This window comes from Eriocheir sinensis, chromosome 21 (assembly GCF_024679095.1).
Source record: "Eriocheir sinensis breed Jianghai 21 chromosome 21, ASM2467909v1, whole genome shotgun sequence".
NCBI classification, from domain to species: Eukaryota; Metazoa; Arthropoda; class Malacostraca; order Decapoda; family Varunidae; genus Eriocheir; species Eriocheir sinensis.
This window is the reverse complement of record NC_066529.1, coordinates 8762393-8774344: the sequence shown is the minus strand read 5'-3', so window position 1 is coordinate 8774344 and position 11952 is coordinate 8762393. Positions and strand designations below refer to the sequence as shown.

General features: G+C 45.2%; 1 non-coding gene across 1 annotated transcript; it reads right to left on the bottom strand.

Annotated features, from left to right (window-relative positions):
- Positions 1–4166: 4166 nt before the first annotated feature.
- On the bottom strand, positions 4167–4239 carry Trnak-cuu (transfer RNA lysine (anticodon CUU)). The gene has a single exon. It is a non-coding gene; the product is annotated as a tRNA-Lys (tRNA).
- Positions 4240–11952: the final 7713 nt, after the last annotated feature.

Sequence of the window (11952 nt, the reverse complement as noted above, 5' to 3'; positions counted from 1 at the left end):
TTTCGCATTTGTATTTTTCGTGTTTTTCCTCTTTCTCTCAACTCTACTTCTCTCTTCTTTTTCTTATTTCGCATTTGTTTTGGTTTGTTTTCTTCATTTTCCTCCCCCTGTCTAGTTCCCTTTGTCCCTCATTCGTTAGGCGTCTTATTCCTCTTCCTCTCTTCCCATTCGCTCATTCCTCAGTCTCATTTCACTTTTGTTTTGCTATCTTCGTCTTTTTTTCTCTTTCTCCTCTCTTCTATTCCTTTTACTCATATGTAAGTCTCATTTCGCATTCATTTTACTTTCTTCGTCTTTTTCCTCTTCCTCTCTTCTCAATCGCTCATTTCTCAGTCTCATTTCACATTTTTTTTGCTCATTCGTCTCTTTCCTCTTCCTCTTTCTTATCCCATCTCTCATTTTTCATTTTCATTTCACATTTGTCTTACTTTCTTCCTCTTCCTTTCTTCCCAATCGGTCATTTCTCAGCCTCATTTCATTTTTTTTTCTATTTCGTCTCTTTTCCCCTCCTCTTTTCTATAACATTTCTCATTTATCAGTTTTAATTCACATTCGCCTTGATTTCTTCGTCTTATTCCTCTTCCTCTCTTCCCAATCGCTCATTTCTCAGCCTCATTTCATATTTGTTTGTTTGTTTTCTATTTCGTCTCTTTCACCCTCCTCTTTTCTATAACAACATTTCTTTTATATCAGTTTTTACATTCATCGCCTCGTCTTCTCCTTATCCTCTTCCTCTCTTCCCAATCGCTCATTTCTCAGTCTCATTTCACATTTTTTTTGCTCATTCGTCTCTTTCCTCCTCCTCTTTCTTATCCCATCTCTCATTTTTCATTTTCATTTCATACTCGTTTTACTTCCTTCCTTTTATTCCTCTTCCTCTCTTCGCATTCGCTCATTTCTCAGCCTCATTTCACATTTATTTTGCTTTTTCGTCTCATTCCTCCTCCTGTTAGTTATCCCATCTCTCATTTTTCATTTTCATTTCACATTCGTCTTACTTTCTTCCTCTCTTCCTAATCGCTCATTTCTCAGCCTCATTTCACATTTATTTTGCTTTTTCGTCTCATTCCTCCTCCTCTTTCTTATCCCATCTCTCATTTTTCAGTCTCATTTTGTATTCGTTCTACTTTCCTCGTCTTCTTCCTTCCAATCTTCCCCATCGTTCATTCAACAATCGCATTCCGTATTCGTTTTGCTCACTTCGTTGTATTGCTCCTTTCTGCTCCGTCGTTGAACTTTTCGCATTCCGCTTTTGTTTTGTTTTCCTCGTCTTATTCCTCCTTACGACTTTTCCATCGCTCAAGTCTTCGCTTTGTCGCATTCGTTTCGCTTTCTTCTTCGTATATCTCCTTATGTTCCTTCTGTTTTATCGCTAAAGTTTTCGCATTTCGCATTTCTTATCTGTTTTGTCTTCGTTATCATCCCCCCTGCGCCTTCTTCTACGTCATCGCTCAATCCTCAGTCGCATTTCTCATTCATTTTACTTTCTTCTTTTTTTTCTGCTATCTTTTAAAACGCCTGAGTCTTTGCATTTCGTATTTGTTTTTGTCTCTTCGTCATCGTCCTCCTCTGCACCTTCTTCTACGTCATCGCTCAATCCTCAGTCGCATTTCTCATTCATTTTACTTTCTTCTTTTTTTCTGCTATCTTTTAAAACGACTAAGTCTTCGCATTTCGTATTTGTTTTGTCGCTTCGTCATCGTCCTCCCCTGCGCCTCCTACCTCATTCTTCAGTCACATTTTACATTCGTTTTCCCTTCTTCGTTGTATTTCTCCTTCGCTCCTTTCTTTTCTTCTTTCTTTTCTTCTCTTTTCTCCTTCACGTCTTCGCATTTGTTTTGTCTCTTCGTTTTCTTCCTCCCTCTCTCTTCTACCCCATCGCTCATTCCTTAGTCGTATTTCACATTCGTTTTGCATTTTCCTTTGTATTTCTCCTTCGCTCCTTTTTCTTCTTCTCTCTTTTCTCCTTCAAGTCCTCGCATTTCGCATTTGTTTTGTCTCTTCGTCCTCTTCTTCCCTCTAACTTCTATCCCTCATTCCTTTTGCGTTCTTCGTCTAATTCCTCCTGCTCAACCCCAACGCTCATTCTTCAGTCGTATTCCGCAGTCGTTTTGCTTTCTTCGTTTTATTTCTCCTTCGCTCCTTTTTCTTCTCGTTTCTCCTTCAAGTCTTCGCATTTCGCATTTTTGTTTTGTCTCTGTTTTCTTCGTCCATTTCCTTCCCTCTGCCTTCTACCCCATCGCTCATTCCTCAGTCACATTTCATATTCGTTTTGCTCTCTTCGTGGTATTTCTTCTTTCCTTTCACTCCTTCGCTCCTTTCTCCTTCAAGTCTTCGCATTTTGCATTTGTTTTGTCTCTTCGTCCTCTTCGTCTTCTTCCCCTCTACCTTTTACCCCATCGCTCATTCCTCAGTCACATTTCATATTCGTTTTGCTCTCTTCGTGGTATTTCTTCTTTCCTTTCACTCCTTTGCTCCTTTCTCCTTCAAGTCTTCGCATTTTGCATTTGTTTTGTCTCTTCGTCCTCTTCGTCCTCTTCTTTCCCTCTGCCTTCTACCCCGTCGCTCATTCCTCAGTCACATTTCACATTCGTTTTGCTTTCTTCACCCTCCCTTGCCTTGCACCTTCATTAGGCAAGACGCATCGCCTGATTGGACGGACGAAGGGAAAGGAGAGGAGAGAGGAAGAGGAGGAGAGGAGAGGAGGAGAGGAACCAGCGTTGCCAAACTATCGTACTCTGAACAATCCATTTATCATTTTTAGGCTCCAAGTCTGTCACAACCACGCAAATAATGATCGGAAATTAAAGTCACCGTAAAAAATCTTAAATATTGATGTTTTTTGTTCTCTTTTGCTATAGTTATCGGTCAGAAACTACGGAAATGCAATAGGCTGAGTACGATAATTTGTGCAGAGCTGAGAGGGACGCGTCAACAGGCCTGCATGGGGTTGGCTGTGTTATGACGCCTCAGCATTGATTCCCCTCACACAGCAGGCAACACAGCACCGACTCAGCAGGCAGCCTCTCACTACGCCGCGCTGACCCACTACGCTGAGAGAGAGAGAGAGAGAGAGAGAGAGAGAGAGAGAGAGAGACTAGGGATACTGTTTAGAGCTTTAGTCGTCACTCAGCTCCGATTACCATCAACACAAAGAGAGAGAGAGAGAGAGAGGGGGTTGATATCCTCCACGCTTTTTTTATCACTACGGCACAGTCTTGATGTAGATAACTCTCTCTCTCTCTCTCTCTCTCTCTCTCTCTCTCTCTCTCTCTCTCTCTCTCTCTCTCTCTCTCTCTCTCTCTCTCTCTCTCTCTCTCTCTCTCTCTCTCACAAGCTGGAACAAAAAGAAATATTTACGTAGGTCATCTGTCAATATTTTCATTCGCTGTTTGTGTTGGTTCTTCTCGCTCAAGGCCTTGTAATAGTAGTAGTAATTGTAGTAGTAGTAGAAGTGGTAGTAGTAGTGGTAGTAGTAGTTATAGCCTAAGCCCTGAGCCTCTCCTTATTTTACCATTGCGGACTCTGTGTGTGTGTGTGTGTGTGTGTGTGTGTGTGTGTGTGTCGTCCCCAAGAGTGTCCGGGAAGCCTCAAAGTCTGTGTCACGGCATATATAATTTACATCAGCAGCTGGCACACGGGGGGGAGGGGGGAGAGGGGAGGGCCAAGAAGCTGGTGGGGAGGGGGCGACAGGGGGGGGGGGAGCAGTGACCGTCGTTTAGGTGATTGTCGTCCTCGTTATGGCGTTGTTGTCGTGAGAGGTCGACGCGCGGGACTCTTCAAAGACGGAACCTTCACAGCGCCGCCGCAGGATTTACGTATTTACATTGGTGTTCTCAGACGCCTCGGCCTCTCACATCAACTGTTTCCAAAGGCTGAAAAGAAGATTAATTGTGTTGTGACGAGTGCTTTCCTAGGTTCACGGTACAGAAGAAGGGTCAAACTGCCACCAGAGTCATAAAAGTAGCCATGGAAATACACAAAAATCATATGAAAGCCTTGTTAAGTATGTAGACTTGGGCTGTTAGTGTCGGTCGGAATGAGTCTTCGTGTGGCCGGCAGCCTCGTCAGCGCCTCAGACGGGAGTAACGACTGCCAAGCGACGCTCTAAAGTTATGATCTACCCAAACACAATACTGCGAAAACATAATAATAAATAAAACTTACGCCCAACGTGGGGCTCGAACCCACGACCCCGAGATTAAGAGTCTCGTGCTCTACCGACTGAGCTAGCCGGGCTGTGACGAAGGGCGGAGAATATACCTTTTTATCTATATTAACTCTAAGGTTCTAGTCAACGAATTTAACAACTTCAACCTTCGGCTTCTAAAACTGTTGCTCCCACACCTCTTCCACATTTTGTTAAACTAACACACCCACGACCCCTCCTCCTTTACTCCCCCGTCTGTCACATCCTTCCACATTTTGTCAAACCATCACACCCATGACCCCTTCTCTGTTTCTCCACCGCCTGCTTCACCTCCACCCATACTTTTGTCAAACTAACATACACGTGACCCCTCCTCCCTTACACCCCCGCCTGCCTCTTTTTTTTTTTTTTAATAGAGAAGAGGGGGTAAGGGAAGAAGGGGTTAGAGGAAGGCAAAGTAGGAAGAGAAGGACAGTAGAAGTAGATAGATTAGCGGACCTGCCTCACCTTCCTCCTTACCCCTGCTACCTTACCGCCCTGCCTGCCTCACCTGGCCACCCTCGCCAAGTACAACACCTGCGCACCCTCACCGCTGCCTCCCCGCTGCTCCTCAGTCCTCACAGCTCACTCACCTGACTGTCACACGCCCTTCATGATGTGTTAAGGGATCTGTCTCCGCCACTGATTGCATTTCTTTCCACTCCTAACACCTTTGCCTTTCCCTCTCACACATTACTGCTGCTCCGTGTGTGTGTGTGTGTGTGTGTGTGTGTGTGTGTGTGTGTGTGTGTGTGTGTTTCGGTGTAGCACAGTTGCCAGATCCCACGCCGCGTCAAGATAAGGGAAGCTACACCACCATCACCTCCACCACCACCTCCACGACCACCACCACCACCTCCACCTCCACCACCACCGCCATCACCACCACCATTTCGCATTTGTTTAGTTTTCCTTTCGTCCTGTTCTTTCTTCTCTCCATCTCATTTCTTTTATCAGTCTCATTTCACTTTTATTTTTTATCTTATTTTTCCTTCTTTCAACCCCATTGCTTTTTTTTTCTCTCAGTTTCATTTCGCATTTGTTTTGTGTTTTTTTCGTCTTTGTCTCTTCCATTTTCTATGTTCTAAGCACAACCACCATCACCACTACCATCATCATCATCACCATCATCTTTATCACCATCATCATCATCATCACCGCCCCCCGCAGATCCTCAAGACACCCTTCCTTGCCCGTCCTTCTCATGTCTCAACTTTTCTTTCCATATTCTTTCTTGTCGAGTCTTTAATTAAACGTCAGCTGTCCCTAACCTGCAATGAAATACCTGAATCTCTCTCTCTCTCTCTCTCTCTCTCTCTCTCTCTCTCTCTCTCTCTCTCTCTCTCTCTCTGGAAACTGCAGCAAAATAAAGCAAAACGATCCATTCTGGTACTTTTTTCTCCTAAGTTATTGCGTAAGTTTTAAAATGGAAGGGTCCCGACTACACATCCTTCCCCCTTTCGTTGTTGTTCTTGTTATTGTTGTTGTTGTTATTTCCAAGCCTCGGGAGCACTACAGAAGTCCACACGCGCCGAAATTGACCTCACTTTTGACCTCTCGTTCTTTCTGGGGGGTTTTTTCGGAGCAGGACTTCGCGATATTTTTTTTTTCTGTTGTTATTTTTTTTCCTTTTAGCTGCCTCCCTTGCTGTTCAAAAAATAATGTAAATGGATAAAATACCGCCGCCACGTCAGCAGTCAGCGGGCACACAGAGACAATATACGGATCGTCGCCAGCCGTTAACTCAGCACCAGCGCACATCAGCAGCCTCGCGTCAGCCCTGTGCGTGTATGTTTTCCTGTTGATGGTAACCGGGCGTCTCACCTTCCCTCCGCTCTACCCTGTCTTCTTCATTCCTCCCCTTCCTCTCTTCCTTCCCCATCCTTCTCTTCTCCTTCCCTCCTTCCACGCCTCCCTCCACTCCGTCCCCCCTTCCCTCCATCTCTTCCTCCTCTTCGGCCCTCTCTACCCCTTCCTGCAGCCTCTGAGATGGGTGTAGGGGGCATACCTCCCTCCTCTCCTCTCTTTCCCTCCCTCCTTCCCTCCTTTCCTCTCTCCCTCCCCCTCTCCTCCCTTTCCTTCCCTACCCCTTCCTGCAGCCTCTGAGATGGGTGAAGAAGGCTAGTATACCTCCCTCCTCTCTCTCCTCTCTCCCTCCCTCCATCCCTTTTTCCCTCCATCCTTCTCCTACTTCTCCATCCTCCCTCCCTTCTTCTCTCTCTCCCTCCCTCCCTCCCCATCTGCCTTCCCCTACCGTCTATACCTCCTTCCTTTCCTCTCCCTCCCTCCTTCCCTGCCCGTCCGCCTTCCCCACCTCCTCCTGCAGCCTCCGAGGTGGGTGCAGGCGGCTTGTCTTGCAGCTTACATTCTCACGGGCTTCTGCCTCAACACAAATAAGCGGTTGATGCTCTTCCTAGTGTGACCCCACCTTAATAACCACACGCCGCTGCCTCCCTCTCCCTGTCTTCCCCTCTCTGCCTCTCCCTCGCTCCCTGCCTCCCTCCTCAGCCGTCGCCGCCAAGCTGAAGTGCGGTGTGGCCTTGTTGAAACTTAGTGTGTGTGTGTGTGTTGATTAGATGTGGTTTCTCATGTGTTGTTCTTCCGTGACAATTGCTCGACTTTTTTTCCCGCCATTTTTTTTCCCTTGTCAATGTCGTTTATTCTTCTTTCTCATCACGCAAATCATCACCATCTGAGTTCCTTTGTTTTGCTTTGTTTTCTAATTGATGTTCGTTAACTCGAGGTCAGTGTGTGATGAGATGCTGAGAACTTGCTGCCTCCTCCTCCTCCTTCTCCTCTTCCTCCTCCTCCTATGTGATGAGATGCTGAAAACTCGCTGCCTCTTCCTCCTCCTCCTCATCATCATCATCATCATCATCATCATCATCATTCGCTTTGAGGCTGTACTAAACACTCGAAGCAAGACACTCCTACCCCAATACTCTTTTCTCTCTTCCTGTTCCTCCCTCTTTTCTTCCTTCCTCCTCCCCTCTCCTCTTCCTTTCTCCTACCCTCTCCCTTTCTCCTACCCTCTCCCTTTCTCCTACCCTCTCCCTTTCTCCTACCCTCTCCTCTTCCTTCTCACCTTTTCCTTCCTCCTCCTAATCCTTTCCTCTTCCTCCCTACTCCCCCTCAACTTTTCCTTCCTCTTTCCCTCTCCTCTTCCTTCCTCCTACCCTCTCCTCTTTCTTCCTTCTCCTCCTCCTCCTCCTCCTCCTCCTCCTCCACACACGCTGGCGGGCCGGGAACAGACCGTGAACATTCCTCGCCTAACTTTCGCGTCTCCGCCTCTGAGTGGCTCCGCGAAGCTGCCGAGACGTGCGCGGCGTAACTTCGACTCCCCTCTGCCGCGACTCTCATGCCCGGAGCACCCAGAGTAGTGTCGCCCGGCCAGCACACACTACCTATAATGGGACTCACTGCTAGGCGTCTCCTTGTGTGCTTTACTGGCCATTTGTATCTTCCTTCTTTCCTTCTCTTTTCCTTATTGTCCTCTCCAGCTTCTTCCTTTTCTTCCTTCTTATTTTCTTCCTTCCTTTTCTTTTCCTTATTTTCTTCTCCAACTTCTTTCTTCCTTCCTTCCTTCTCTGTTCCTTATTTTCTTCTCCATCTTCTTTCTTTTCCTTCTCTGTTCCTTGTTTTCTTCTCCAACTTCTTCCTTCCTTCCTTCTCTGTTCCTTGTTTTCTTCTCCAACTTCTTTCTTCCTTCCTTCTCTGTTCTTTGTTTTCTTCTCCATCTTCTTTCTTCCTTCCTTCTCTGTTCCTTATTTTCTTCTCCAACTTCTTTCTATCTTCCTTTTCTTTTCCTTATTTTCTTCTCAAACTTCTTTCTTCCTTCCTTCTCTGTTCCTTATTTTCTTCTCCAACTTCTTTCTATCTTCCTTTTCTTTTCCTTATTTTCTTCTCAAACTTCTTTCTTCCTTCCTTCCTTCTCTGTTCCTTATTTTCTTCTCAAACTTCTTTCTTCCTTCCTTCTCTGTTCCTTGTTTTCTTCTCCAACTTCTTTCTTCCTTCCTTCCTTCTCTGTTCCTTATTTTCTTCTCCAATTTCTTTCTTCCTTCCTTCTCTGTTCCTTGTTTTCTTCTCCAACTTCTTTCTTCCTTCCTTCTCTGTTCCTTGTTTTCTTCTCCAACTTCTTTCTTTCTTCCTTCCTTCTCTGTTCCTTGTTTTCTTCTCCAACTTCTTTCTTCCTTCCTTCCTTCTCTGTTCCTTGTTTTCTTCTCCAACTTCTTTCTTCCTTCCTTCCTTCTCTGTTCCTTATTTTCTTCTCCAACTTCTTTCTTCCTTCCTTCTCTGTTCCTTATTTTCTTCTCCAACTTCTTTCCTTCCTTCTCTGTTCCTTGTTTTCTTCTCCAACTTCTTTCTTCCTTCCTTCCTTCTCTGTTCCTTATTTTCTTCTCCAACTTCTTCCTTCCTTCCTTCTCTGTTCCTTATTTTCTTCTCCAACTTCTTTCTTCCTTCCTTCTCTGTTCCTTGTTTTCTTCTCCAACTTCTTTCTTCCTTCCTTCCTTCTCTGTTCCTTATTTTCTTCTCCAACTTCTTTCTTTCTTCCTTCTCTGTTCCTTGTTTTCTTCTCCAACTTCTTTCTTTCTTCCTTCTCTGTTCCTTGTTTTCTTCTCCAACTTCTTTCTTTCTTCCTTCCTTCTCTGTTCCTTGTTTTCTTCTCCAACTTCTTTCTTCCTTCCTTCCTTCTCTGTTCCTTGTTTTCTTCTCCAACTTCTTTCTTCCTTCCTTCCTTCTCTGTTCCTTATTTTCTTCTCCAACTTCTTTCTTTCTTCCTTCTCTGTTCCTTGTTTTCTTCTCCAACTTCTTTCTTTCTTCCTTCTCTGTTCCTTGTTTTCTTCTCCAACTTCTTTCTTTCTTCCTTCCTTCTCTGTTCCTTGTTTTCTTCTCCAACTTCTTTCTTTCTTCCTTCCTTCTCTGTTCCTTGTTTTCTTCTCCAACTTCTTTCTTTTCCTTGTCTTTTCCTTATTTTCTTCTCCAACTTCTTTCTTCCTTCCTTCCTTCTCTGTTCCTTATTTTCTTCTCCAACTTCTTTCTTCCTTCCTTCTCTGTTCCTTATTTTCTTCTCCAACTTCTTTCTACCTTCCTTCTCTGTTCCTTATTTTCTTCTCCAACTTCTTTCTTCCTTCCTTCTCTGTTCCTTATTTTCTTCTCCAACTTCTTTCTTCCTTCCTTATCTTTTCCTTATTTTCTTCTCCAACTTCTTTCTTCCTTCCTTCTCTGTTCCTTGTTTTCTTCTCCAACTTCTTTCTTTTCCTTATCTTTTCCTTATTTTCTTCTCCAACTTCTTTCTTCCTTCCTTCTCTGTTCCTTGTTTTCTTCTCCAACTTCTTCCTTCCTTCCTTCTCTGTTCCTTGTTTTCTTCTCCAACTTCTTCCTTCCTTCCTTCTCTGTTCCTTGTTTTCTTCTCCAACTTCTTCCTTCCTTATCTTTTCCTTATTTTCTTCTCCAACTTCTTTCTTTTCCTTATTTTCTTCTCCAACTTCTTCATTCTCTTTCTTCTTATTTTCCTCCTTCCTTCTCATTCTCTTTCTTTTCCTGCAACTCCATCCTTCCCTCTATCTGCTACCTTCCCTCTCACACTCAAGCAGGACCTTAAGTAGTGTCGTCTGTCCTTCACTAACTACTGCCGATCTATAATGGGACCCTCAATTTGACCTTCATTTATTTACTTCACTGCCCATTTATAGCTGTCACCCCTTACGCCAGCCTTCCCTCTCCCTCTACCTCCTCTCACACTCAAGCAGCACCAAGAGTAGTGAGTGCCGCCTGCCCTGCACCACTAGACCTCCCTCCCCTGATAGCCTTATTTGCTCCTCACCCGTTACATAAGCCTTCCCTCTCCCTCTCTGCCACCTCGTCTCACACACACACTAGCTCTCCAATCGTCCCTCCCTTCTGAATCCCTCCCATTGTCCTACACTGTTAGCCTTTCCTCTCTGTACACCTCCTCGTACACTCCCAAGCTCTCCAACACCCCCTAGATCCCTTCCATCGTCCTAGCCTAGAATAAGCACTCTTTAAAATTGTCATACTTTTTAACATTTCGGCGCCCATGCACACTCATTTGATAGGCTTTCGTAGTACATGTTTTGAGCATTGAGCAGATAATTGACAAGGGTTTCGTAGGAGTGTTGGGCATTTCCAGGGATAGTTTCATGACCCTGGTGGTAGTTTGACCAATCTTCTGTAGCAGGAACCTGAAAGAACACTCATTTGGAAATAATTGATGTGAGAGGCGGAAGCGTTTGAGATTACCGACCTTTTAATTCTTCGGGCAAACCATCATGCCCTGTTGCCAACCTCCCTCTCCTCACCCTTCACCCAGCCTCTCCACCCTACCATGCACTGTTGCCAACCTCCCTCTCCTCCTCACCCTTCACCCAGCCTTTCCACCCTACCATGCACTGTTGCCAACCTCCCTCTCCTCCTCACCCTTCACCCAGCCTTTCCAACTTACCATGCACTGTTGCCAACCTCCCTCTCCTCCTCACCCTTCACCCAGCCTTTCCACCCTACCATGCACTGTTGCCAACCTCTCTCTCCGCCTCACCCTTCACCCAGCCTTTCCACCCTACCATGCACTGTTGCCAACCTCCCTCTCCTCCTCACCCTTCACCCAGCCTATCCACCCGCACTGTTGCCACCCTAAACACCTCCCTCTCCTCACCCTTCACCCAGCCTCTCCACCCTATCCATGCACTGTTGCCACCCTTCACGGCTCCCCTCTGCTCTCTCCACGCTTCTCCCGCCTCTCCATCACGCCCCCTATCCTCTTCATCGCCTTCTACACTCTCACAGACTTCCCTTGTTTGCTTCCCTATTCATGCAATGTAGATACTCCTCCTCACGCCCTCCTCTTCCTCCTCCTCCTCCTCCTCCTTCTCCCTTTTCCTTCTCTTCTAACTTTTCACCCTCTCTTCTTCTTTCTCTTCCTCCTTCCTTCATTCATTAATTTCTGTTCTTTCTCTCTCTTTCTTTCTCCAGCTCCTTCCTTCCTTCCTTACTTTCCTCTCATTGATCATCTCTGTATTCCTCTTCTTTCTTTTCTTCCTTCCTACCTTCCTTTCTTTTCTTCTCCAACTTTTTCCTTCTCCTTTTCCATCCTTCCCTCTCTTTGTTCTTCTCTGTGTGTCTTTCTCCTTCCTTCTTTTCCTCCTTCCTTCCTTCCTTCCTTCCTCCTCTTCTCTCTTTTCTTCTCCAACTCCTTCCTTCCTTCCTTCCTGCCCTCTCTTTGTTATTCTCTGTATGTCTCTCTCCTTCCTTCCCTCCTTCCTTCCTTCCTCTTCTTCCCCTTTCTTTTCCTCTCCAACTCCTTCCATCCTTTCTTCCATCCTTTCCTCTCTTTGTTCTTCTCTGTATGTTTCTCTCCTTCCTTCTTTTCCTCCTTCCTTCCTTGCTCTCTTCCTTTTTTTTTTCTTTCTTTTTTTCTCCTGCAACCCAGCGGCGGCATCATTGTACTTGTTGCTCTAAGTAAGATGTAAACAAATAAAGAAAAAAAAACTCCTTCCTTCCCTCCCTCTCTTTGTTCTTATATGTATGTTTTTTTCCTTCCTTCTCCTTTCCTCCTTCCTTTCTTCTCTTTTCTTCTCCAATCTCTTTTTTCCTTCCTTCCTTTTCATCTTTTTTTTGTGTGTGTCTCTCCTTCCTTCTTCTTCTTCCTTCTTCTCTTTCCCTCTTTTCCTCTCTTTTCTTCTCTAGTTCTTTGTTTCCTTTTTTCCTGTTCATGTTATTTATTTTTCTGTGTCTCCTTGCTTCTC